General features: G+C 41.7%; 1 protein-coding gene across 2 annotated transcripts in view; it reads left to right on the top strand.

Moving 5' to 3' along the window:
* Positions 1 to 24,910, top strand: part of LOC124721435 (ATP-binding cassette sub-family G member 8) — a 323,750-nt gene that overhangs the window by 105,602 nt on the left and 193,238 nt on the right. Inside the window, exon 2 of one of the 2 annotated variants that reach the window (XM_047246413.1) lies at positions 10,584 to 10,660. The exons of the other annotated variant lie outside the window; for it this stretch is intronic. The gene's annotated coding sequence lies outside the window, so the exon portion shown is untranslated. The remainder of the gene's footprint in view (positions 1 to 10,583; positions 10,661 to 24,910) is intronic. 2 annotated transcript variants of the gene reach the window in all.

Genomic DNA, 24,910 nt, shown 5'->3' with positions numbered 1-24,910 from the left:
CCCGACGGTGATGAAATCTTTCAGCAGCATAACTGCCCGTGTCTCGGAGCCAGCACTGTTGGACAAAATTGTAATTTTAACTTTCCGTCTCGCAAGCTGATTTGAAAATGAGTTCAGTCATCAATTCAGTCACCAATTAAATTACAAGTGATCTTACAACTTTGGCTGATTCTATATCGAACTGGTAAAATTAGTGTGTTTCACTAGAACATCATGGGGCTGAAAAGCACGTGACATGAACTCCCTGTATGTCTAGAAGACGTGAAAAATTCTGGAGTGATAGCTTTTCTGTGTCTGAACGCTACAAAACTGCAGGGATGCCGAAGTTAAATGTCAGGGATTATAGATTGGTTGGTTGATTTGGGGGAAGGGGACCAAACAGCGAGGTCGTCGGTCCCATCGGATTAGGGAAGGATGGGGAAATCGCCAATGCCCTTTAAAAGGAACCATACCAACATTTTCCTGAAGCGATTTAGGGAAATCTCGGAAAACCTAAATAAGGATGGCCGGACGCGGGTTTAAACCGTCGTCCTCCGGAATGCGAGTCCAGTGTGCTAACCACTGGGCCACCTCGCTCGGTCGGAATATAGGCTAGCATCATTTTCTTGTTGAGCCAACATGGAGAAAGGAGGAATCGCAACATGTGTAAAAGTTGGACACAAAGTCATAAATATGAAACAAGCACTTCTTGTGTGGATAAGCATTAAGAAGTGTGTGATTGTGAGTTACGAGGGCGGTTCAATAAGTAATGCAACACATTTTTTTCTCGGCCAATTTTGGTTGAAAAAACCGGAAATTTCTTGTGGAATATTTTCAAACATTCCCGCTTCGTCTCGTATAGTTTCATTGACTTCCGACAGGTGGCAGCGCTGTACGGAGCTGTTAAAATGGCGTCTGTAACGGATGTGCGTTGCAAACAACGGGCAGTGATCGAGTTTCTTTTGGCGGAAAACCAGGGCATCTCAGATATTCATAGGCGCTTGCAGAATGTCTACGGTGATCTGGCAGTGGACAAAAGCACGGTGAGTCGTTGGGCAAAGCGTGTGTCATCATCGCCGCAAGGTCAAGCAAGACTGTCTGATCTCCCACGTGCGGGCCGGCCGTGCACAGCTGTGACTCCTGCAATGGCGGAGCGTGCGAACACACTCGTTCGAGATGATCGACGGATCACCATCAAACAACTCAGGGCTCAACTTGACATCTCTGTTGGTAGTGCTGTCACAATTGTTCACCAGTTGGGATATTCAAAGGTTTGTTCCCGCTGGGTCCCTCGTTGTCTAACCGAACACCATAAAGAGCAAAGGAGAACCATCTGTGCGGAATTGCTTGCTCGTCATGTGGCTGAGGGTGACAGTTTCTTGTCAAAGATTGTTACAGGCGATGAAACAAAACGGCAATCAATGGAGTGGCGCTACACCCACTCCCCTACCAAGAAAAAGTTCAAAGCCATACCCTCAGCAGGTAAAGTCATGGTTACAGTCTTCTGGGACGCCGAAGGGGTTATTCTGTTCGATATCCTTCCCCATGGTCAAACGATCAACTCTGAAGTGTATTGTGCTACTCTTCAGAAATTGAAGAAACGACTTCAGCGTGTTCGTAGGCACAAAAATCTGAACGAACTTCTCCTTCTTCATGACAACGCAAGACCTCACACAAGTCTTCGCACCCGAGAGGAGCTCACAAAACTTCAGTGGACTGTTCTTCCTCATGCACCCTACAGCCCCGATCTCGCACCGTCGGATTTCCATATGTTTGGCCCAATGAAGGACGCAATCCGTGGGAGGCACTACGCGGATGATGAAGAAGTTATTGATGCAGTACGACGTTGGCTCCGACATCGACCAGTGGAATGGTACCGTGCAGGCATACAGGCCCTCATTTCATGGTGGCGTAAGGCCGTAGCATTGAATGGAGATTACGTTGAAAAATAGTGTTGTGTAGCTAAAAGATTGGGGAATAACCTGGTGTATTTCAATGCTGAATAAAACAACCCCTGTTTCAGAAAAAAATGTGTTGCATTACTTATTGAACTGCCCTCGTATTACTGCAGAATACTTCTCTGGTAATTGTAACAGACTACAGATGCGCTCTAGCAAACTTTCAGCTATTTATGAGATATCTAAATGCATTATTGAGCGACCTGTCAGATAAGAAGAAGCAGTTAGTAGTTTGTGGAGTTTTCCCTGTAGATTTCTTAAAAGATACGAACAGGAAAAATGAATTGGATCATTATCTGAATGTTTCAATCTAATTTGAGTGCTCAGTATTCTAACTAGTGTTCAGGAAGATAGTAGGAAGCTGATTGATAACAATTTTATAGATAGTGCTCAGGCTGAAACAATTAATGTGTACCCATTTGTCAATGGTCTAGCTGATGATGATGCACAATTAATGGAAATAAACAGTATAGCAACTTACAGCCGTGAGGCAGGCTTGTACAAGGCAGTAAGGCTTAGTAATGAGAACAGGAACCCATGTTTTAAGTGTAAGTTAAAAGAAATGGTGTGGGTGATGTATATATAGAAAGAAATGCTAATGCCAAATTCAATTTATTCCACGGTAAATCTGTCTCAGTATTTGAAACTCGCATTCCTAAAAAGTTGTCCAGAAAATCCATCAAAAAGAAAAAGCAAGTAAGCCATGGATAACTAAAAGAATGAAATCTCATGTAAGAAACAGAAGGTAATTTATGCTAAGGCCAGGATAAATCAAAAATCTACATTACTTGCACTCTACAAAAAATACTCTAATATTTTAAGGAACGTCATTAAAATATCAAGGTGTATATACATCCTGACACATTACTAATAATGCTGGTAATAAGATTAAAATTACATGGGATATTGTCAAATAGGAGACAGGACGGCCAGTCAGTGTACAAGACACCACAACAAACTAAATGACAATGTTGCGACAAATAATTCACAGGTTGCTAGTACTTTTACCAATCACTTTTTTAATGTAGCGCCAAAAATAGGATTAAATGGTTTAGTCAAAGAAGCAGGATAATATATTCAAAAAATCATTCCACGAAACTTTAAGCAGCTAGAAGCAGCACCAACATCCTTCACTGAAGTTAATAGAATTCTAAAAATTATAAATAAAAGGCAAATGCTCATATGGTGTTGATGGAATTTCAAACAGAATTATGAAAAATTGTTCTAACTCAATAAGTTATGTCCTCACGGATGTATGTAATGCGTAACTGGCACAGGGACTTTTTCCAGACAGATTAAGATATTAAGTTGTTAAGTCTCTTCATAAGAAAGGTGAGAAGAAAGATTTAAATGATCATCGCCCAATTTCTTTCCTTACTGACGTATCTTTCCAAAATATTCGAAAAAGTAATGCACTCAAGAGTAGTCTTACATCTAAGTAGAAACAGTTTACTTAGCACATCACAGTTTGCATTCGAGAATGGTTTCGTGACGGAGAATGCTGTTTATGCATTCATTTACCAAAATTACATGTCTTAAGTAATGAAATATCGCCAGTTGGTATTTTTGTGATTTTTTTCAAGGCAGGGGAGATCATATTACATTCTTAGAAAAACGCAAGTTTTATGGAGTTTGTGATTTTACAGAGGGTTGGTTTGAATCACACTTAACAAACAATGCAGAAAGTTGTGTTGATTAGTTCAAACAATGTTGGAAGGGTATAAAATGTTAGTGACTTTGAAGAAATCACATATGGAGGCCCACAAGGTTCAATTTTTGTCATCTCCTGTTGCTTATATATATGTGAATAACATTCAACAAATAGGATCGGTTCTTTTTCAGACAACACTGGTACTATAATAAATCTGATTAGAGAGAAAGCCACAGAAGAGACTGTAAATGATGTCTTTCAAAGAATTATTAAGTGGTTCTCTGAAAATGGACTCTCCTTAAATTCTAAGAAATGACACTATACTGTGTTCTGTACAACAGAGTAATACTAAGAACTGATGTAGCACGTGAAGAGGAGTCAGTAAATAGTGTAGAATTCTCCAATTTTTTGGGTGTATATGTTGAAAACTTGAACCGTAAGAAGCATAACTCAGGTCTCAAACAATTAAGTTCGGCTACTTTTGATATTCGTATAATTGTCAGTCTTGGAAACAAATGACTCAACCTTCTGGCATATTTTGCCTATTTCCACTCAAAAATGCCGTAAGGAATAATTTTCTGGAGTGACTCGGCGCAAGAAAGAACGTATTGATTGCACAAAAGCGAGCGGTAAGAATAATATGTGGTGTCACCCACGGTTTTCCTGTGGATACCCCTTCTATGAGTTAGCCACTTTAACTGCACCGTCACTATACATACTTCATGAAGTTCATCATAAAAAATTCATTACAATTTGAGTAGAACAGTGGTATCCATATCTACAACACTGGAGGAAAAAGTGACTTCATTACCCATTATTAAAGCTGTCAGTGGTTCAAAAACGAGTTCTGTATGCAGCAACAAATTTTTTGATCATTTGCCCAATGTCTGGCAGGTAGTAAAGCAAGTATCGAAATCTAACCTAAAATCATGCCTCATGGATGACTCCTTATATTCGGTGAACGAATTTCTATTTAAAAACTTATAGCCTGTATACAAAAATACCTTGTTTTAAATGCAGTTGGATACGTAGGAGTGAAAGATGTGTTCAATAATGTTGTCGTTAATCATGTAGACGTATTCCGTAAACCGACTAGTTCCACATCATTTCGATGAAGACTCGTGCGGAGGACCTATGGAACACGTACCTAACTAACTAAGCAACTCGACTGTTCGCTGTGGCACTCTGGCTGCATTTCAGCTGTTGACATCAGTCTGTCGGTCAGGGTCAGCAGAACAGTACTACTATTTTGTCTTGCTGTGACCCTTCCTGCCACACGGTTGTCCATCTCGTCACCACTCGTTCTGCAGTCGTTGCACTACCGTCAACTGTCTGCGCTATTTGTCGATGTCCTGATCCCATGTCCTTCAAGCTGGTGATTCGACCTTTCACACGAGACTTGCAGATAACGATATACTGCACGGGCAATTTCTCTGGGCATGCTATGTTGCGATCTCCTCCTGAAAAGTTCCAGTAATATTAGACCTATCCAATACTTATCATGTACTCACACCATTTCTGATCTAAAGGAATGACTTTCTGTACTGAAAATGCTAGGAATATGCTCGCATATGGACGAAATTTTAATCAGTGTACCCCACAGGCGTGGAAATACAAGAGTACCAGTTTGGTAGTGTTCGGTCCAGATCTTAGTGGTGTAATAATGTCCATTTCCGTCAGTGTAGTTATTTTCCCAAGTCTTTTGAAGAGCATACCATTTTTAATCAGTTCGTGTGCTAACTTGCAGTTGCGACGTCCGCTCAATCGTTTCAGTTTTTAATTGAATGAAGTACGGCGACAAATCTATCAAGCCCACCTCTCTTTAGCCGTTCCCTCACCATCGCATTCATCCTAGACAGCAAAATTTTATACGTATTATTACATTTATACCGAAACTGCAAAAAGGGAGCAAACTGCTTTTTGTCACCGAAGGTGTATGCCTTTTTTAAGTGTCGATTACCCTGGAAATCAATTCTTATGATTTACTGTGCCAGCACAGTAGAAGTTTGACAACTGTTCCCGATATTTCTTTGATAAAAGCCATTTAACCACATTTCGCTGTAGCTACCCCTGATCTTTTCAGTTGTAAGGAACAGTGTTTCTAATACAGCGAACTGCTGCAGGAATGCCGGCCGGAGTGGCCGAGCGGTTCTAGGCGCTACAGTCTGGAACCGCGCGAACGCTACGGTCGCAGGTTCGAATCCTGCCGCGGGCATGGATGTGTGTGATGTCCTTAGGTTAGTTAGGTTTAAGTAGTTCTAAGTTCTAGGGGACTGATGACCTCAGTAGTTAAGTCCCATAGTGCTCAGAGCCATTTGAACCATTTTTTGTTGCAGGAATTTGTACACGGACAAGTTGGTAACAAGTGACTCCTTACTCCATTTATTTATGAAATGAGGGAACTGTGCGTGTTGAAGTCATTGTAAAAGGGAGTGAGGTAAAACGGAGTTCTTTGCGTGGCTTTGAAAATAAAGGATCTCGCAAATAAAGAAGAATATAAGTGTTTCATTTTTACCTTTGCTTATGACGCAGGGCTTAATCACTTTGAATTTCAAATTCCCGTCATCATTGGAAGTATTTTGAAATTTTCGTTATCCGTCCGTTACCTCGATAGCTGTGATAAGATCCTGACAACGTTGTGGAATGGTAAAAATAGATTCGTCGTGCATGCGCCACGCGATGAACAGAGCGGCATCGGTGGAGCACTTTCGGCGGTGTGGCCGAGGTCCCAGCCAATGCCCATGTCATGCACGCAGAACTCACATCTTAGCTGATAAGCGGGTTCAACTGATGCCATTTTCACAGTACTCAACATTATTTTATATCGCCCAGGAAACTGTTTATTGTTTTCGTTTCCTCTTAGCACATAAAAAATCGCACTTTGCTCTTTTCCAGTGAACCACTACACTGATCGTGCTACGTAGTGAGTTTATGATAACAGCTGGTTATGAGTAGGACCAACAGTAGTTAGTAAACCAGCTATTTTTGTTTTCGAACTTTCTGGGTATGAGGTGGAACGTGACAACAGATTTTTTTTTAAATAATCGTTTTCCCGATTTTCATTGACTTGAGTGATTTATATTTACATTAATCTTTACCTTTATTCAGACTGATTGAAAGACACACACACACACACACACACACACACACACACACAGAGAGAGAGAGAGAGAGAGAGAGAGAGAGAGAGAGAGAGAGACTTTTCTGTACATTTACAATCTTGAACTATGTATCCATGTCGGTCTCTCATTTCTTGAACTCCAGTAGAGTTTCCATGGTCGATCTATCGTCTCATTGCAGTCATTCCTCCAGTCTTTTCACCTATCCTGACACTCGTAGTAACTCCCAGTGTCCATCTTTCCGTTGCTCACCGAGCAATCCTCAGTTTCTGAATGGTTTTTGTATTAAAAATTCATAGCTAAACTGCCGTAATTCCCGTTTCAGTCATATCGCAAGGTCGCATTTGAGCACCCTATTTCGTTTACTAACAGCACTCGAGATCGCTCTTACTCGTTTTTCTGTTCCTTTTGTACTATTTTATTTTTGATGTTACTTTGGTCATATTCTTAATGATTTTCAAGCATAACACACCAAGTTTTTCCACTCGTCGTTGCACGTAAGCTACTTTACAGGTAAATATTACACTATCATCAGCTAAATGGTGATTCATGTACGATCATGTAACACTTAGACGTTCATTTCCGAATTTAAGGACCTGTGAGCTTCCTCTTGGACTGATTAGGATAGTTTTTGTGAAATTCCTCTTTGACTGATTAGGATAGTTTTTGTGATAGGGAACCTCCTAGCCTGACTCACATTTTGATTCTGAGTTTCTATCTTGCTGAAGTTTAATGGCAGCTGTATTATTGACGAAGTTTAGTATAGTAACTGAGGTTGTATCTGCGCCAAATCACCCGACGTGCGTCAGTAAAAATTTTGTTGGAACTGAGTCAGAAGCGTTCTCAAAAACTTTGGTTGCTGACTGATACTCATTGTTCCGTTCTGCCGTTTCGTTCCCGACATTGTGCTATATCCATTTTTAAAGCCAGCTTTTTGCTTTGGCTTATTAAAATCTACGGTCAATGTTTTTTCTATGCAGTTAATCATAATTTTAGTGAATAACGTGTACATTACGGATTGGAAACTTAGCCGTAGCCGGCCGAAGTGGCCGTACGGTTAAAGGCGCTGCAGTCTGGAACCGCAAGACCGCTCCGGTCGCAGATTCGAATCCTGCCTTGGGCATGGATGTTTGTGATGTCCTTAGGTTAGTTAGGTTTAACTAGTTCTAAGTTCTAGGGGACTAATGACCTCAGAAGTTGAGTCCCATAGTGCTCAGAGCCATTTGAACCATTTTTGAACTTAGCCGTACACAGCTTTCTGTGCCTTGTCTCTCTCTTGTTCCATTTTTGGGGAATTTCATTACTATTCAGACAGATCTTCGCCCCCTCAAATAGCGTTATAATCCTCATTTGACGTTACGTCTGGAATCTCACTATTTTGTTATTACCAGCTGAACGTCTGTTTCTGATTCATTCATCTATACTTCCGTTTCTCATTCGTCTCTTGAAATGCACAAATATTGAAAGGAATCTTGGAATGCTAGTACAATTTTCTCTCTTGTTTTTAGCTGCCGTCTTATCTGCCATCTTAGCTGATGTAACGTGGCGTCTACCTAACTGAACTTTCTGTTTTGTTTTCTTCGTTCTTTTACTGTTAAAATTGTTTCTCGTTCAAAATTTTCATTGTTCTCTTACCTTATGGAAGACAATTACGAATAGTTTTACTTAATCTAGCACATTCTGTCATGTTCAATTTATCTCGCAACGTGTTCTGGGTCGTGTAATTGTGTAACGAAGCAAAGATTTTCACTGTTGAGCTAGTTGAGTAATATATGTCGGTTTCGGTACGCTTGTGTGAACTGTCTTGGAATGGCACAATTGTGAGCGTTGCGGGCGGTTCCCCGGTACCGGCTGGTCGGCGCCAGCGTGACTTAAAACCGCACAACTGTCTCGTTCTCTTCCCTAACAGTGCCAAACCCCTAGCAAGTTCCCACCGTCGGCTAGCTTTGTCACCAACACCGTTAAACGTATTTTTAGAATAAGGAGAATGTCATAACAGGCAGTAAAAATGGTTCAAATGGCTCTGAGCACTATGGGACTTAACATCTGTGGTCATCAGTCCTCTAGAACTTAGAACTACTTAAACCTAACTAACCTAAGGACATCACACACATCCATGCCCGAGGCAGGATTCGAACCTGCGACCGTAGCAGTCACGCGGTTCCGGACTGAGCGCCTAGAACCGCTAGACCACCGCGAACAGGCAGTAATTTCCTTTTTAATAGTAAAGTAGGTTCTGGTTCTTCATCTTTTTCCACGTGACTACGGTACTGTGCAATTTACATCAACGTGGTTGGTAGAGGTTTCACAGAACCACTTTCAGACTATCTCTCTCGAATAGCACGTGGGGAAAAATGAACACCTAAATCTCTCCATGCGAACTCTAATTTCTCTCATTTTATCGTGATGGTAGTTTCGCCATATGTAGGTGAGGGTCAATAAAATCTTTTCGCATTTTTAGGAGAAAGTTGGCGATTGAAATTTCGTGAAAACATCGTACCGCAACAAAATACACCTTGTTCTAATTATCGCCAGCCCAACTCGATTATCATATACGTGAAACATTCTCCCCCATTTCGTGATAAAACAAAACGAGCTGCCCTCTGTCAATTCTATATCGTAAGGATCCCATACAGCGCAGATATACTCAAGAAGAGGACAGACAAACGAAGTGTAAACAGTCTCTCTAATAGACTTGTTACCCCTTCTAAGCGTTCTGTCAGTAAAATGCAGTCTTTTGTTCGCTGTCCCCACAACATTTTCTTTGTGATGGTTCCAATTTAAATTGTTCATAATTATAATCCCTAGGTATTTAGTTGAATAGACAACCTTTAAATTTCTATAATTTATCGTAAAACCGAAATTTAACGGAATATTTTTTCAGTGCTATTGTTAAGGGCCTGACATTTTCTTTTGTTTAGTGTCAGTTTCCACTTTTTGCACCATGCATATACCTTGTGCAAACTACTTTTTGGTTCCTATTGATCTGAGTAATTTACTAGAGTATAAACGACAGTATCATCCATACACAATCTAAAACGGCTGGTCGGATCGTCTTCTAAATCGTTTATATAAATTAAGAACATGAGTGGGCCTAGAACACTTCCTTGCGGAACCCAAGATATCACTTCTGCTCCACTCGATGACTTCCCGTGAATTACTGCGAACTGTGATTTCTCTGACACGAAATCACGAATCCAGTGGCACAACTGAGACGCTACTCCACAGGCATGCAATTCGATTAGACGTCGCATGTGAGGGACGGTGTCAGAAGCCTTCTGGAAATCCACCTCCGGTAGCACTCTTTATTTGGTTTGAATAAAGAGCCAATTGTGTTTCACAAGAATATTTTCTGACTCCGTGCTGACTTTGTCAATAGATCGTTTTCTTCGAAGTATTTCGTAACTTTCCGTTAGTGTGTGGATCATGCCTTACATGATGTACATGACAAGTAAAGTACGCAACAGACTCAAGGCGTCTTAGATGAGCCTGTGTGCCTATTGGCCTGTTTGCATACCAGATATACATCTCAGCAGCTTTCTAGTCGATGTTCACTCCTTCATGCGCCGTGTAATGTGAGTTTAAGACCGTATTACTCAACTGAGGTCTAGAGTCTAGGCGATCATTCACTCGTTCGCGCATGATGTAAATGGGCTAGTCTAGCGAACGTGAAAAGTAGAGTTCGCAGATGAGTTACAGTAATATTATAACTGTAACGTTGTGTGCACTTTAATTACGCACTCTCCTATCACTTGCAAGGATATGTAAAAGTCAAGGTGTATATCCTGTGAGCTTATTAAGTATGCTAGACCGTCGCGGGTAAGAGTGTATTTGCTAGCCCTTCCGGAAAAGAAATACTCCTGTTTTTTTTTTCAGGATAGTGACATGTGATGTGACAATACAGTGATCATATCTCTGTGCAGTAGCCAGGAGCTGATGGAAAGCCAAAACAGGTGAGTCGTCCGAAAAATATGATGTCAATCTGGTACAAGATTTTTAGTGTTGTTCATCGGTTCAAGTGATCTTTGAAATGATGTTATTATACGGGATTTATCATATCATTCTGGTCACGAAGTTGTTTGATTATTGCGTGAATTACTTTAAAAAAATTGCTACATCCAGGACAGTCGCGAAAACAGCCTCACCTTCCTTTAGCCGGCCGAAGTGGCCGTGCGGTTAAAGGCGCTGCAGTCTGGAACCGCAAGACCGCTACGGTCGCAGGTTCGAATCCTGTCTCGGGCATGGATGTTTGTGTTGTCCTTAGGTTAGTTAGGTTTAACTAGTTCTAAGTTCTAGGGGACTAATGACCTCAGCAGTTGAGTCCCATAGTGCTCAGAGCCATTTGAACCTTCCTTTGTCCGATGTAGCGCTGGTATTTGACGAATGAAGGAGCTGTGAGTTAAGTGCTGCTGGGAGCTCTCATCCTAACCACAAGACTATGTAGGTGAAAGGAGCATGAGAGATGTGCATAAATAACGTGGTGTACTGGTAGAAAGGACGGCCGTGTGCTGCGGTGCCACGCGCGGTCTGGGTGGAGCCGACGGATAACGACACAATTGGGAAGGCGTGGTTACCGACCAGCATCCCGCTTCCTGCTCACGCCAAACTAATCCTACTTGCCACGGTGGCTGCTGTCAGGAAATAATGCTGCTGGAGAAAGTGACAGCAGCCTCACACTTCGCTCAGTATTTCCAGTCGTCTTCTCGCTGAACGGTGTGTCTGGCTTGGACTCGAACTCAGCTAGCTGCGGCCTATCAACTGAGTTATCACAACGCCTGTCTTAAATCGACTCTAAACGCAATCTCCGGTATTTGAGAAAAATGAAAATTTTTTGCTGTTTATGTCGTATGTTTCCCGGTTAGATTATCTTTGCGCATTTTGGCAGCACAGTGTCATCAACAAGCGTCTATTTATCGTCTTGTGTGTAATGTCTCACAACATCGTGGCCGTATCCAGCTACTTTTTCGTCATTATGTACATGTATTCTGATCTAAAGGAAGCACCTTTACTTTACAAAATACGTGCTATTTGCGTAATTAAATCTCCGCATTTGTGGAATTTACTGCAGCGTTATGTCGTATGGACAGTTGCAGGCATTGGTCGCTGCGTTATATACACCATACGAAGATACATTTATGCAATCCATTTAATGTGCTGCATATTGATGTTGCATTCAAATGGTATTTCGGTAGGAAACTAAGTTTGTATAGACTGCTGCATATTAACGTTGCATTCAGAGGGTATTTCGGGATGAAACTAAGTTTGTAGAGACTCTCTTGTGCGAAATAACGCACAAATATATATTCCCTTTTTAATTGTGCTCGAGACACAGATATTAGTAACTATCAGAACAAGGAGCAGTACACTGATAATTTTACATATTGGTACTTGCTGTGGGCGGCCGGTGTGGCCGAGCGGTTCTAGGCGCTTCAGTCTGGAACCGCGCGACCGCTACGGTCGCAGGTTCGAATCCTGCCTCGGGCATGGATGTGTGTGATGTCCTTAGGTTAGTTAGGTTCAAGTAGTTCTAAGTTCTAGGGGACTGATGACCTCAGATGTTGAGTCCCATAGTGCTCAGAGCCATTTGAACCATTTTTTACTTGCTGTGCAATATTGTCAGTATGCCGACATGTTATAAAGCTTAGGGAGGGCGACAGTTCAAACCCGTGTCCGTCCATCCTGATTTAGATATTTAGATTTTCCTTGATTTCCGTACATCGCTTAAGACAAATGCCGGGATGGTTCCTTCGAAAGGGAGCGGCCGCTTTCCTTCTCCATCCTTCCCTAATCCGAGCTTGTGCTCCGTTTCTAATGACCTCGTTGTCGACGGGACTTTAGACACTAATCTCCCCCTCCTCCTCCTGCTCCTTATAAAGCATGTTGAAAAGTGCCACTGCAGGCTGCCATGCATTTTATAGCTCGTGTAGACACATGATTTGTTACTAATTGATGCTCGTGTCTCCAGCAGCAGTCTACAAGAACTGCAAAAGCGTTGTTGTTGATAGTGACATATTTGAAAATGTGCTGTAGACGGAACAGATAATGAGACACACCAAATAAAGACGTGTAAATTTCCTAACACTTCCACCGTCCCACAACTGTGGTAGTTCCAAATTTTTTGAGAATAGAGCTGTGTTAGTACAGTGTTATCGCTTCAGTATGCTCCATATTATCACATCTTAAAGTATCCTTTTGAAATTCAATATATAAAGCAGCCTTGGTAAAAAAAAAAAAAAAAAAAAAACAAGGCAGTGTCATTTTCTCGTTCAAAATCTTACTCTTGGTGACTCAGAGGATAATAGTTAGATTCCAAAGTAAAAATGTTATTATTGTTATAATATTTGTTGCCTTTAAGGCGACGTCAGCTCTTGCTGTGTTTTGTGTAGCACCATGGTTGAGTATGACTATATGGCCATGACAGGTGAAGGTCTGTCTGTAGTAAATTAAGCTTACACTGATGGATGCCTTACTAACATCTTACTGTAATTTTAAATCTGTCAATAAATACTCCGCGGTATCAAAATTTATGATTCTTTTTTAATATTTTTATATCTTTCTTGGGCCCGTGAAAGGTTGTCATTTGTCTTTCGAATGAGTGTTTCGACAGTATGTATATTACTTCGTCTATGAAAGTACCTCTCGTATTTCGTAAATCCTGATTTATTAGGAGATTTCTCTTTGCCAAATTTTTTATGATATTGGCTGTTTAAATAGGTACGTTCAGAGTCGCCTGAAGTTTATGGAAAGGATTCCCTCTGAGGGATTATTGCTCCAGAACAGTATCTGCAAATAAAGTAATGAATGGCTGTAAACAAAGCGAGTTATTATTTTGCTGAATATCAAACAGTCTTCTTTCTTTGTAGAAAACGGTAAATGTTTTGTTTAGTAGAATACAGCTCTCAGATCAGAGCTGTCTCCAGTAGATGCGTTTATTTTGCACAACTGGACCGTGAATAATGCTCCGTCATCGCTGTGTATCACTTCCAGCAGTGGACGTCGTGATGTGGTAATCAGGTCTAGATTGGAGTTGTCTTATGTCATCTTTCCTCCCATTCACTGAGCTTCCCACCGGAGATCGGAGAAGTTGCACATCACGCCAGATCTCATTAGCACGCCCGCCTTCTATCTTGCGCACCTCCCTTCCGTGTTACGCCACCCACTTCCAGACCTCGAGAGTCTTCTAGCACGTCGGTCGGACATGTAGTTCTCGCAGGAGTGGCTTGCCTTTGCGGTCCTACTTCACTTTCGTTTCCACTTCATTCATACAGCGGAGATAGCACAGTGTATGAACGCTCGGCTGCTCAGTGTAAGAGTTCGTTGTCATTCTTTTGCATCCGCTACTCCGCGTGTGTGCCAAGCGCTTTTCCTACACGAGTGGGCAGTTGCTCGGGAATAAGCATATTTTCAGGCACCGTTACCGCGAAGGGCAAGGTCCTTTAATACGGCATAATTACGAGCCAAGAGACCACATCCCGGAAACGTGCGCACTTGCACACCACGTTTGCGTACGTCTGCCACTCCACAAGGAACAGTTTGTGTCAACACGCTTTAACAACACACAACACGTATGCGCAAACGTTGCTTTTCAATGTGAGAAAAGTCTTACGTTGAGTGCTCACGTTATCTGCGTCGTTCTGGAGTGATTGGGTAATCGAGGTCGAGGAACAGTTAATTAGTTGTCATTTATTTCCACGTTATCCGCGTTCGCATTCGGCTAGCCTTTTCATATTGGTATGCCCAACAGTCTACCTTTAAAGAAGTATAACCAACCGAGGTGGTGCAGTGGTAGAGGAATTCAGATTTAGGTTTTCCGTGGATACCCTAAAGTACGTAAGGCCAATATCAGTACAGTTTTGTTGAAAAGGCCACAGGTGATTTCCAACCCGATCCCTGTCCGATTCGAGCTTGTTATCGACAAGACGTCCAACTTAATCTTCCTTCCTTTTCAATAACTATAAGAATGCTAGTCACAAATTTTTATTTATCACTTCGAACAAAAAAAGTTACGCGACTAGTTTTTTGTTTATTTGCAGGTAAGTTCTTGGTACACGTTGAAATCCCCGCGCCACACGCCACTAGAGGAGACAAAACAAAATTGTGCAAACAGTAGATAAACTGGTATATCATTAGGCAACAGCGAAAATGTTATAGCTGTGTGAGCCTGAGAGGGCCAAAGGAGTCTTCGGACTCGGCTTGACGTAGCTGTAACATTTCCGTTGCAGCCGAAAACGCATTACCGCACTGTACTCGACTTCATCGATGGGCTGCTACGGTGATGTGGCGAGTGTGTAGGACTACCAACGCTGCAGACATGGACATGCAAACAAATAAAACATCTATTACGTTATTTTATATTTTCGCTGTGATATCTAAAACTTAACTACTACTACCCCTCGTACATGGGAAAGTAAACGACGCTATAGTCTCGTAGTTGCATAACTTTTCTCTTGTAACGTATACGGCAAGTAGTACTTCAGGAAGGCGACGTAATGCCGATAAAGAATGTACAGTTTTGAAGGTGTTGATTTGTGTAAATCCCTTAGAAAAGGAGTGACATGTGCTAACGTTCGAAGGCGGAAGATGAAAATACCCGCCGTCCGCGAAGCGAAGCAGGTCACGAGCTACTTTTCGGCCATGCAAAGCACGTGGCGTCGCACTCTCTTGCCGGCGACACAAGTGGGGCACCTCGTCACACGTTTCGTGATGGCACGATCGCAAGTACCATACACACATTTCTGTAGACGCTTCACTTTCGTTACCAACTTTAATAGTTGTTTACAGCGTTGTCGGTCAGAATTAAGTTCTTCTTTTTGTTCCGATTAGCCTATAGCTCAGATTGGACAAAAAAATAGAGGGTTTCATATTCCATCTAAGATTAGTCCTAAATTTATTTTCAAGACTCAATGGAAATACCATTTCCGATAGTGCTTTTTGTGTGCAAGGAGTTCCAAATTGCACCATCTTTTGGATTCCAGACTAAGTTTAAGTTCCTCCGTAACTTACTGGATAAGTCAGTTCGTAAATCACAGAAACACAAGTGCACACTGTCTCCAATGGGTGAACACCTCGTCAAACACTACAATATTCAAATCGATCGGTGAGATGACAACATTTTTTATAAGGAAAGCATATAGATCTTCCTCAAAGTTTTTCTAAATGTAAGACTGGTTTCTAAAAATGGTTCAAATGGCTCTGAGCACTATGGGACTTAACTTCTGAGGTCATCAGTCCCCTAGAACTTAGAACTAATTAAACCTAACTAACTTAAGGACATCGCACACATCCATACCCGAGGCAGGATTCGAACCTGCGACCGTAGCAGTCGCGCGGTTCCAGACTGTAGCGCCTAGAACCGCTCGGCCAGACTGGTTTCTAATTCAGCGTGTTATGTAGGAGACTTTTCAGGTGAAAGACATGACACGTAGCGTACAAGAAAACTGTGTCACCCTATCACGAGACGCTCGGTATTACTTTAGAACTGGAACTAAGTACGACATTCTTAACAAGTGAATAAACGCAGGTGTTCTGTTGGTGAGTGGACGCATCCGTTCCAAAAGCGAATCGAATGGTTGAGCGTGTCATGTGATCGAATATCGTCAAACTTTTTACCGTCGTCGATTTGACAGTCGAGCCCAGGGCGTTTGATCGCGGCCCTACGCGTGGTGCACTTTATCTCCAAAGTCGTAGCGGCGTTGGATTTCCAACGTATGCTGTAAATGGCTCTGAGCACTATGGGACTTAACATGTGAGGTCATCAGTCCTGCGGCCGTAGCACCAGCGCGGCTCCGGACTGAAGCGCCTAGAACCGCTCGGCCACAACGTATGCTGTAACCGCGGCCGTGAGCAATGAAGTTTTGATGACTGGGCACACTGCAAATTTTCGTGAATTATAAAAGCAGACAGACGGAGGACAGTAGTGCAAATCACTCGTCATTTCAAATTTGGACTGTTTTGGCGGTCAGCAGCCATTGAGACCATTCACCGCCCATGCCAAGAGGGCACCGTGCAGGACAGTTGGTGGACGTATCCCAGTAAGGCGTATGTTAATGTGGGATTGTGTTTCACCAGCAAGTGATGAACGAACCTACTGTCTGACTACAACCAGATCGCAGGAGACCTGAAGAGTGTAGATACTGCACCATTCTGTTACTCCCGGACTGTATCAGAATGGTTTGAGGAACACTCCGCGAACGTAAGGGTTGAGATATATTTCCAGGTCAGATGACGCAAGAGGTACTGAGCACATGTGGGATGCCACCAAGCTAGGACTGCGCGCCCATCTGTGAGCTGTCTTGTGTCAGGATGTGTTACTCGTGCATACGATACAAATATGCATATTAAACGGTTTGCTGGATAGACTCGAGAAGACAGGTCTTGGTGAAACACGAACAAATAAATAAATAAATGTGTATATAAATATTTAAATGAATGTATAATATAAATGTTGGCAAATGACACAGTTGTATATAAGCAACATCGTTAGTAAACTGTTGTCACATGTAGAGATCAGCGTCCGGAGAAAAATAAGGGAGCAGAACCTTAATGTGCGTAAATAGAAGAAAGACTCGGTGTAGTATGTCTATATCATCAGTGCCTAGACGTTGGAATCAGTCTATAAGGCATATACATATCATTTAATACATATACATACCGATCGGTCTAAGGCGCTGCAGTCATGGACTGTGTGGCTGGTCCCGGAGGAGGTTCGAGTCCTCCCTCGGGCATGGGTGTGTGTGTTTGTCCATAGGATAATTTAGGTTAAGTAATGTGTAAGCTTAGGGACGGATGACCTTAGCAGTTAAGTCCCATAAGATTTCACACACATTTAAACACATACATATACATATAATTTTAGATGAAACGACCACATAAATTTAGGTGTGGGGGAGCCAGATACCAGACTGAGATTTATCGTAAGAATCGTAAGGCAGTTTAATTAATCTACGAATGATTTCGCTTATAAAACGGTCGTTAGACCTATTCTTGGGTATTTATCGTCGATCTGGAATCCCCACCTAGCTGGATTAATGGAAAAAATGGAGACAACTGGAACAACTGCGCGAATAATCACAGGTTTGTTTATCGAGCGTCACGGGAAAAGTTTAACAAATTAGTAAGATACGCTATAAAAACGCGTTGTAAATTGCCATGGCTGTTACCCTAAAAATTTGTAGACCCCACGTTGTAATGTAAGTCAAGAAACGTTCTGCTTTTTCCAGCGTCTTTCAAGCCGGTAAAATGAAACTGGAGTTTACAAAGAGAGGCGACGCGAATGTAATAGAAATTGACGATGAAAAAGGCAGGAGCAACGGTACCGATAGGATATTTGCACTCCGCAAGGAAACCTATATTTATAAGTCTGCAGACTTTCACAGTCGTTGTCACTGAAGGCAAAATCTTCTAGGTTGTTAGGCCGCGTCATGTTCCTCATCAATTTTTTCGTACACTATCCACGATTCGATCTCTCTGTTTGGATCTCCAGCGTCGTCTGGTGTTCCCGGTTAGCTGAACATTGTCAAAGACCAGTGTCGCGTTCACTTTAGAGCGGGTTTTCTTACACTTGTTCTGAAGAAGTGGGGTTATTGGGTAACATTTTCCGGCCGCTGCTGGTGGCCATCGTCACTGTATAGGTAGCGGAACAAGCAAGGCAAGAGAGGACGAAGGTTTATTAAAATATTACAGCCTCCTCTGCGCAGTACGGCAATAACATCTTGCTAAATAGGCACACTTCCCCTCTCTTACTTTGCCTCTTTCGCTATCCAGTGACGATGGCCTGCCAACAGTAGCCGGAAATATTTCACTCAATAACTCCACTTCTTCAGAACAAGCGCAGGAGAACTCCTTGTTATAAGCGAACGCGACACGGGTCCTTGACAGTATTCAGCTAACCGGGAACATCATACAATTCTGAAGATCCCGTCAGAGGGGTCGAAACGTCGACTGTGTAAGAAGATATTGAAGAGGAAGATGACGCGGGCTAGCAATCAAGAATATTTTACCTTTAACGACAACGGCTACGAAAGCCTGCAGACTTATATAGTATACGTTTGCTTGCGGAGTGCGAATGTAGATGTAGCCTCGAATATGGCACGAACTAGCGTGCGCGACTCTTCCCGTTAGCAGCAGCAGCAGCAGCGCTAAAGCTGCGGCCGTGGCGAGATGTCGCTGCGTTCTTGTGGACGCAGACGAGTGAGTAACGGAGGATCACCGAACCCAGGGTCACTTACCTCGCGCTACAGCTGCCGGCGGCTTCGCTCGCTGCCTCTCACATCGCCCACCAGTTCGGCGCTTCTTCTGTTTACAATATTTCCTTTTGAATTCGCTTACGTGTTTCTTCTGGCTCTTAGTTCCTATTGGATGCACTACTTTCAGCTATAATTCGGTCATTTAACACAGTAGTACCAAAGTGGAGTGCTAGAGTTCCAAACTATTTTCAACTTTACAACGATGCATTAGAGTGTGTTGTGACGACTGTGACACTCCCTCGCTTATCCCGTTGCCTGGTGCCAAAGGAACGTGACTACTACGCACAAGTTTAGCGTTAAAACGTAGTGTAACGTGATAAGCTAGGCCCCTCTCCTCCTTACCTCAATGTGAGTGTCACTTACGTAAGTTATTTCTGTGTAAATTATTGGACGATTTCATAAAGCTATACTCTTTCAGGCATTAAACGTATTAACATAATTTGACCAGTGTCACAGAGAGGAAAGTCTGAAGATTTTACAACAGACAGTAGATTCCCTGTCTGTAAGCCGTTGTATGAAACGACGGTCGTCCAGTTGGTCGTGCCATTCTCGCCAAGCCATCTCAAGCGGATCTAACAAGTTGTTTCCGTGGCTACAACAATGCGCTTTTTCAGTTACGAGAAACAGATGAAGACATCACAGTATCCCACTCCGGTAGAGTAATCATCACGTCATCGAAAATGAGTTTGCGAATTTATCTGTAGGGATAAAAACTTTTCAAGTATACAATGTGAATAACACGAGCTTCCTGTGATCCAACAATTTATCGCCTTCCTATTTTTAGTCAACAGATTACTAGGCTTCCTAGAAAATTTGTTGTACGATCGTACAATTTCGGTCCAAGAGCGTTACCAAGTATGTAAACTACAAATAGCAGATACACAGTTTATTAGCGTCAAATAAGAATTAAACGCAATGTATATCAGCTCTCAAAATATGCTAGGAAAATAATAACTTGCTCCACAGAAGATTGGCAGTAGTACATTATACCATACAGATTTTTACTTCTGTGTAAATTTAATTAGCGTCCATCGTCGTGCTTGTGACTATACGTAATAGTTATAAAATTGACAGTGTTAGGTTAGTTATTATGGCAGCACAGTACTACTGGACAGTCACTACTGAACGGTCCTTACGGATAACTTAAGCTAAGTATACACAGATATATAAAGTTGATTTATTCAGCTTAAGTAGATGGTGCATAATGGGTATTATTCTGTCATATGGGCGCAAAAGTAGCAATATTAATCAAACTAAAATAAAGGAAGATATACCGTTCGCCATTTGAGCATATAAACGTTTACTATTGCGCCTTTTATAGCCATGAGATGAAAAAAAGATGAAAATTATAAAATCAGAAGAAGACTGTTTCAGTTTATTATTATTTTGGTTGTAGAACCTTCTTCGTATGATGGCTCTACATATTCATGACTACAGCAGTTACCGTGGTTTCTATAGCTCTGCGTTGTTTAATACTGTGTCCGAGTGGTCCTTTAGATGGATATAAATTTCAGTCTCTTCATTCATGTCTGTGGCTTACCTTTCTGTATTTTACGCAGTACCTGTAGGGAACATTAATACTAGGTGTTCTGTAATTGGCTTCTTTCTAATGTGCAGCGATGGTGGATGACTTACTCTCACTTATTATTGTGTGTTCTTTAAATCAAGTGCTAACCTTTCCTTCTGTTTGTATAGCATAAAACTTGGGGAGTCTTCAGGGTTAATTTCGTATATTCACGATTGTGAAAAAGGTTCTAATTTCTGTGGTGTGTCTCAGTAGTCTTCTAGATTGTTACTATTCCTGTTGCTGGTTTTTACTTTCGTATTCTTAAACCAACGAGCTATTTTCTCAGAAGTAATACCTAAATACGGGCATGCAATAACTTTGTTTTCCTTTAGTTCGCATGTGTTTGTGTGTGAAATTATTATATGTACGGGACTGGGGCGTGTTTTATTGGATTTCTATCAAAATAATTTGTCCACCAAGTCCATAGGAAAACCGTTATTTGTAGCTACGTTTCGGAGAATATTTATTTCTTGTTCAATTTTTTTCTTTTTCTATTGGTAAACTGACCAGTCTGAGTAGCATGGCGCGAAAATATGCAAGTTTATGTGCTGTCGGGTGACAGTATTGGTCGTGAATAGTTACGTCTGTTGTGGTTTACGAAAAATATCGAATGTGTGAGTGTGTGTGTGAAATCTTATAGACTTAACTGCTAAGGTTATCAGTCCCTAAGCTTACACACTACTTAACCTAAATTATCCTAAAGACAAACATATACACCCATGCCCGAGGGAGGACTCGAACCTCCGCCGGGACCAGCCGCACAGACCAAGACTGCAGCGCCCAAGATCGCTCGGCTAATCCCTCGCGGCTATCGAATGTGTGTTTGGACTTTTTGTTTGAGATTTTTAGATGCAAAAAGTTGACGCTTTTGATTTTCTCTGTTTCTATAGTGAATTTAGGTTTATGATTTAAGCTGTACATTCATGATTGCATGACATTAAACTCACCTGTTTATTTTACGCCATCGAATAAGATTGGAATGTCGTCGACATACTTATATACTAATAAAGGATTTCTCAGCTGTACGACTGAACCTACTAAAATTTTTTTCTTCGAAAGTGTTAATGAAAATGTCTGCTAACGTACCTGCTAGACATGAACCTATCGCTACCCCATCCTCTTGGAGATAAATATAGTTCTGGAATGAGAAGTAGTTGTATGTGGTGGCTAATTGTACTTCTATTATTTCATAGGCTTCAGATTGACTGACTTTCTCACGTTTGAAAGTTAATTTTTGATATTTCCTATCGTCTCTGTTACCAGACTATTTGTATAAATGGTGGAAACATCGAGTGATGATAATTTTTCATTATCTGGAATCGTCATATTTTTTATTTTCTCGATGATACCGTAAAACTTTTTATGGTGTATTTATTGTCATGTGTGTAATGTTCCTTAAGGAATGTATTAAGATTTTTACTAGTAACATGTACTGGGCTGTTAATCATATTAACTTTCGTGGTGTCCCTTTCATATGTATGTTAGGTTGAGCACACAATTATGGTGTTTTCGAATTCATTATTGTATCGTCTCGCCCGTTTTTTTCTGTGAATATAAAGAAAGATATATCTTTTTAGTGCTTTCTTCAGATGTGCTGCAAACTTGATAGTTGTGTGACGGCCATTTTTTATATTATTTAGTTCGAAAAATTCTAGTAGTTTGTTGATGTAAACCTCCTCTTACATAATCACCTATATAATTTCTATATCCGATTTTGCACTAACTGCTTTGTGTTTCTCGAGTTTGTCGTTTATTCGACGTATGACATCACTATCCATTGTTCTTTTATTGGTCCTGTATTGCCATTCTGCTTGTGTCCGTATTATTTTCGCGATTTTACAAGAAATATTGTTTTGTTCGTGAGATGGCAACAACCGACAACAAATAAATAAAAATTGCAACTGAAGGCCGTACGAAGTCATGTAAACAAAAAGAATACCGTAGTCAGCTCTGTTCGGGCGTGGTTTGATAATGACTGGGTTGAAAATAAATACCTCCTTGGCATGGCCCATGGCCAGCCACTGAACTTCAATCTCATCATGAGTGCGTGCCGGAGAACAAAAGATCCGTCGCACATCTTTTTTCCCATCGTTTACAACGGAACCAAATGCTGCACTACTAATTTCTGGTATTAATAATGGCTTTATGACAGATTGATAGTGAAAATGTTTGTGTGCTTTTAAAATGTAGTGTTTTGGCTATCTTATTATGGATGGAAATGTCACTCAAAGGAATTGGTGTCGGAACAAAGCTGTTTCTTTCAATGAGTATCATGAAGGCTGCCAGGTGCCTGACGGATCGGTATCAACAGTTCCTATGCCTTCACTGGACAACACATTAAGGTGAGCTTGAAATTTAATCCGAAATTTTAGTGGGCCGTACGCCTTTTCATCGCTTTCCTTTCTCCGTTAAAGGTCGCCGCTGAGGCTCCCTTGAGAGTGGGGAGACTTCAGAACTCGGCTCATTTGTAATTTAATAACTGTATCACGAATTGATGCTGTATCTATATGCAGATAGGGTACGGAATGCTCTGGGACTGCTAACCGGGTTTTGGAGGTCTCTGTTAGTGCAAGAAACCACCATGCTCGTAGCTGCGGAAGTGATAGCCTGCGTCTTGTTGCTGTTGCAATTTGGCTTCAGCTTCCTGTCGACGCGAAAGTCATTTAAAGGCCAAAAATCAGCTGCGCTCGTCGCAAGATTGGTGTTTAGGAGTTGGTCATTATATTTAGCTGGAGCCTCTCGTAATCCAAGTGGGTTAGTAAACTAGATTAGCTGCATCAAAATTAGTATGTGTGATTCCTATCATTATGTCCGAAAGGCATGACCATGAATCGTGATAATATCTACCGCGCAGCTGTAATAATTAGTGGCATCATATTCTAAAAGTAGAATTGTAACAGTGATTGCTTCTTGTATTGAAACGTGTCTTCTGGTGCGCTCTGCAGCCAGCATGTATTTGAATTAGATTCCGTTCCTCCTAAGAGTCGAAAGTTTTTGGGAAAAGAGGGAAAAAAGGCAAAAGAATGGCCTTGTGTTTCTGCAGATTCAGAAGTTCACCGTGACATTATCGTTGCGTTCACCTTCTTTCGAGAGTCCGGGTGGCGAGAGTTTCCTAATGAGGTGCCGGCGTTGCCACAATGGTATGGCTAGCTGCTGATTTGCATCGCACGTACGCACCAGTTACGAAGATGAGAAACTGTCCTCTAACGACGAGGGGCGTACACACCCAGGGGAAAGTAAACACCTTTCCCCGTCTTCTCCAAGTTCGCATTTTGCTAACGGTAAGTAAACCGTTTCTAATGAGAGCTCCGCATTTCTCTGGAGCAAGGCGGCAGAATAATTAGGTTCTGCGTGGTTTAGTTTAGAATCGAGGATTGTTTCTTTTGAACAAAAACGTTACACGTTTCTTACAACTATAACTCATCGAAGAGGTGCATTGCTGGACCTGAAAAATCGGCAGCGTCACGAGCACCTGGAGAAAATAAGACTGATGCCAAAATGTCTCGTTGTGCTATGAGTACAAGGGTGGCCGCATAAGTACGCGGTCTGACCGATAGATGGTAGTCGTTGTTGAAAAATATCTCTGGATTAGAAAGTATACGCTCTATGAAGCATATGTTTCAAGTTTGAAGACGCCACATTGTTTAGTATTTGTTTGGCAGCCATCAGTAGCGAACGTTGTGAGTGAACTTGTGAAAATGGAGAAAATTGGTCATGGCTATATGATACATTTTTTTTCTTTTTTTGAAAGGCCTCAGCGCAACCACCAATATTAAGGAGGAATTGGTTTTTTCTTTTTTTGAAAGGCCTCAGCGCAACCACCAATATTAAGGAGGAATTGGATTCTACTTTGGGAGAGTCTTCTCCTTCGTTGACAACAGTAAAATATTGGGTATTCGAGTTTAAAGAAGGCCGTACGAGCTGCCAAGATGAACATGGCAGTGGTCGACCAAATGAGGTGACGACTCCAGAAATGATGAAGAAAATCCACGAATCGGTACTGGATGGTCGTCGACTGAAAGTGCCCGAGCTAGTAGACATAGTAGGCATTTCAAAAAGTGCGTTACATCGCATATTATCTGAAAATTTGGACATGGGAAAACTGTGTGCAAGCTTTGTGCCGCGTTTGCTCACACTCGAGCAAAAACAGTGTCTTGAAGATTTTTCAATTAAGTGTTTAGCGAAGTTTCGCAGCGACAAAGCTGATTTTTTGCGCCGTTTCATAACCATGGGTGAAACATGGGTCCACCACTTCACTCCCGAGACGAAAGAACAATCAAAACAATGGACACAAATTGGAGAACCGACTTCAAATAAGGCGAAGACCGTTTCATCTGCAGGCAAGGTCATGGCGTCAGTTTTTTTGGGATGCGCGTGGGATAATTTTCATT

Source organism: Schistocerca piceifrons, chromosome X, assembly GCF_021461385.2.
Source record: "Schistocerca piceifrons isolate TAMUIC-IGC-003096 chromosome X, iqSchPice1.1, whole genome shotgun sequence".
Classification (NCBI taxonomy): domain Eukaryota; kingdom Metazoa; phylum Arthropoda; class Insecta; order Orthoptera; family Acrididae; genus Schistocerca; species Schistocerca piceifrons.
This window is presented reverse-complemented; position numbering and strand designations above follow the sequence as displayed.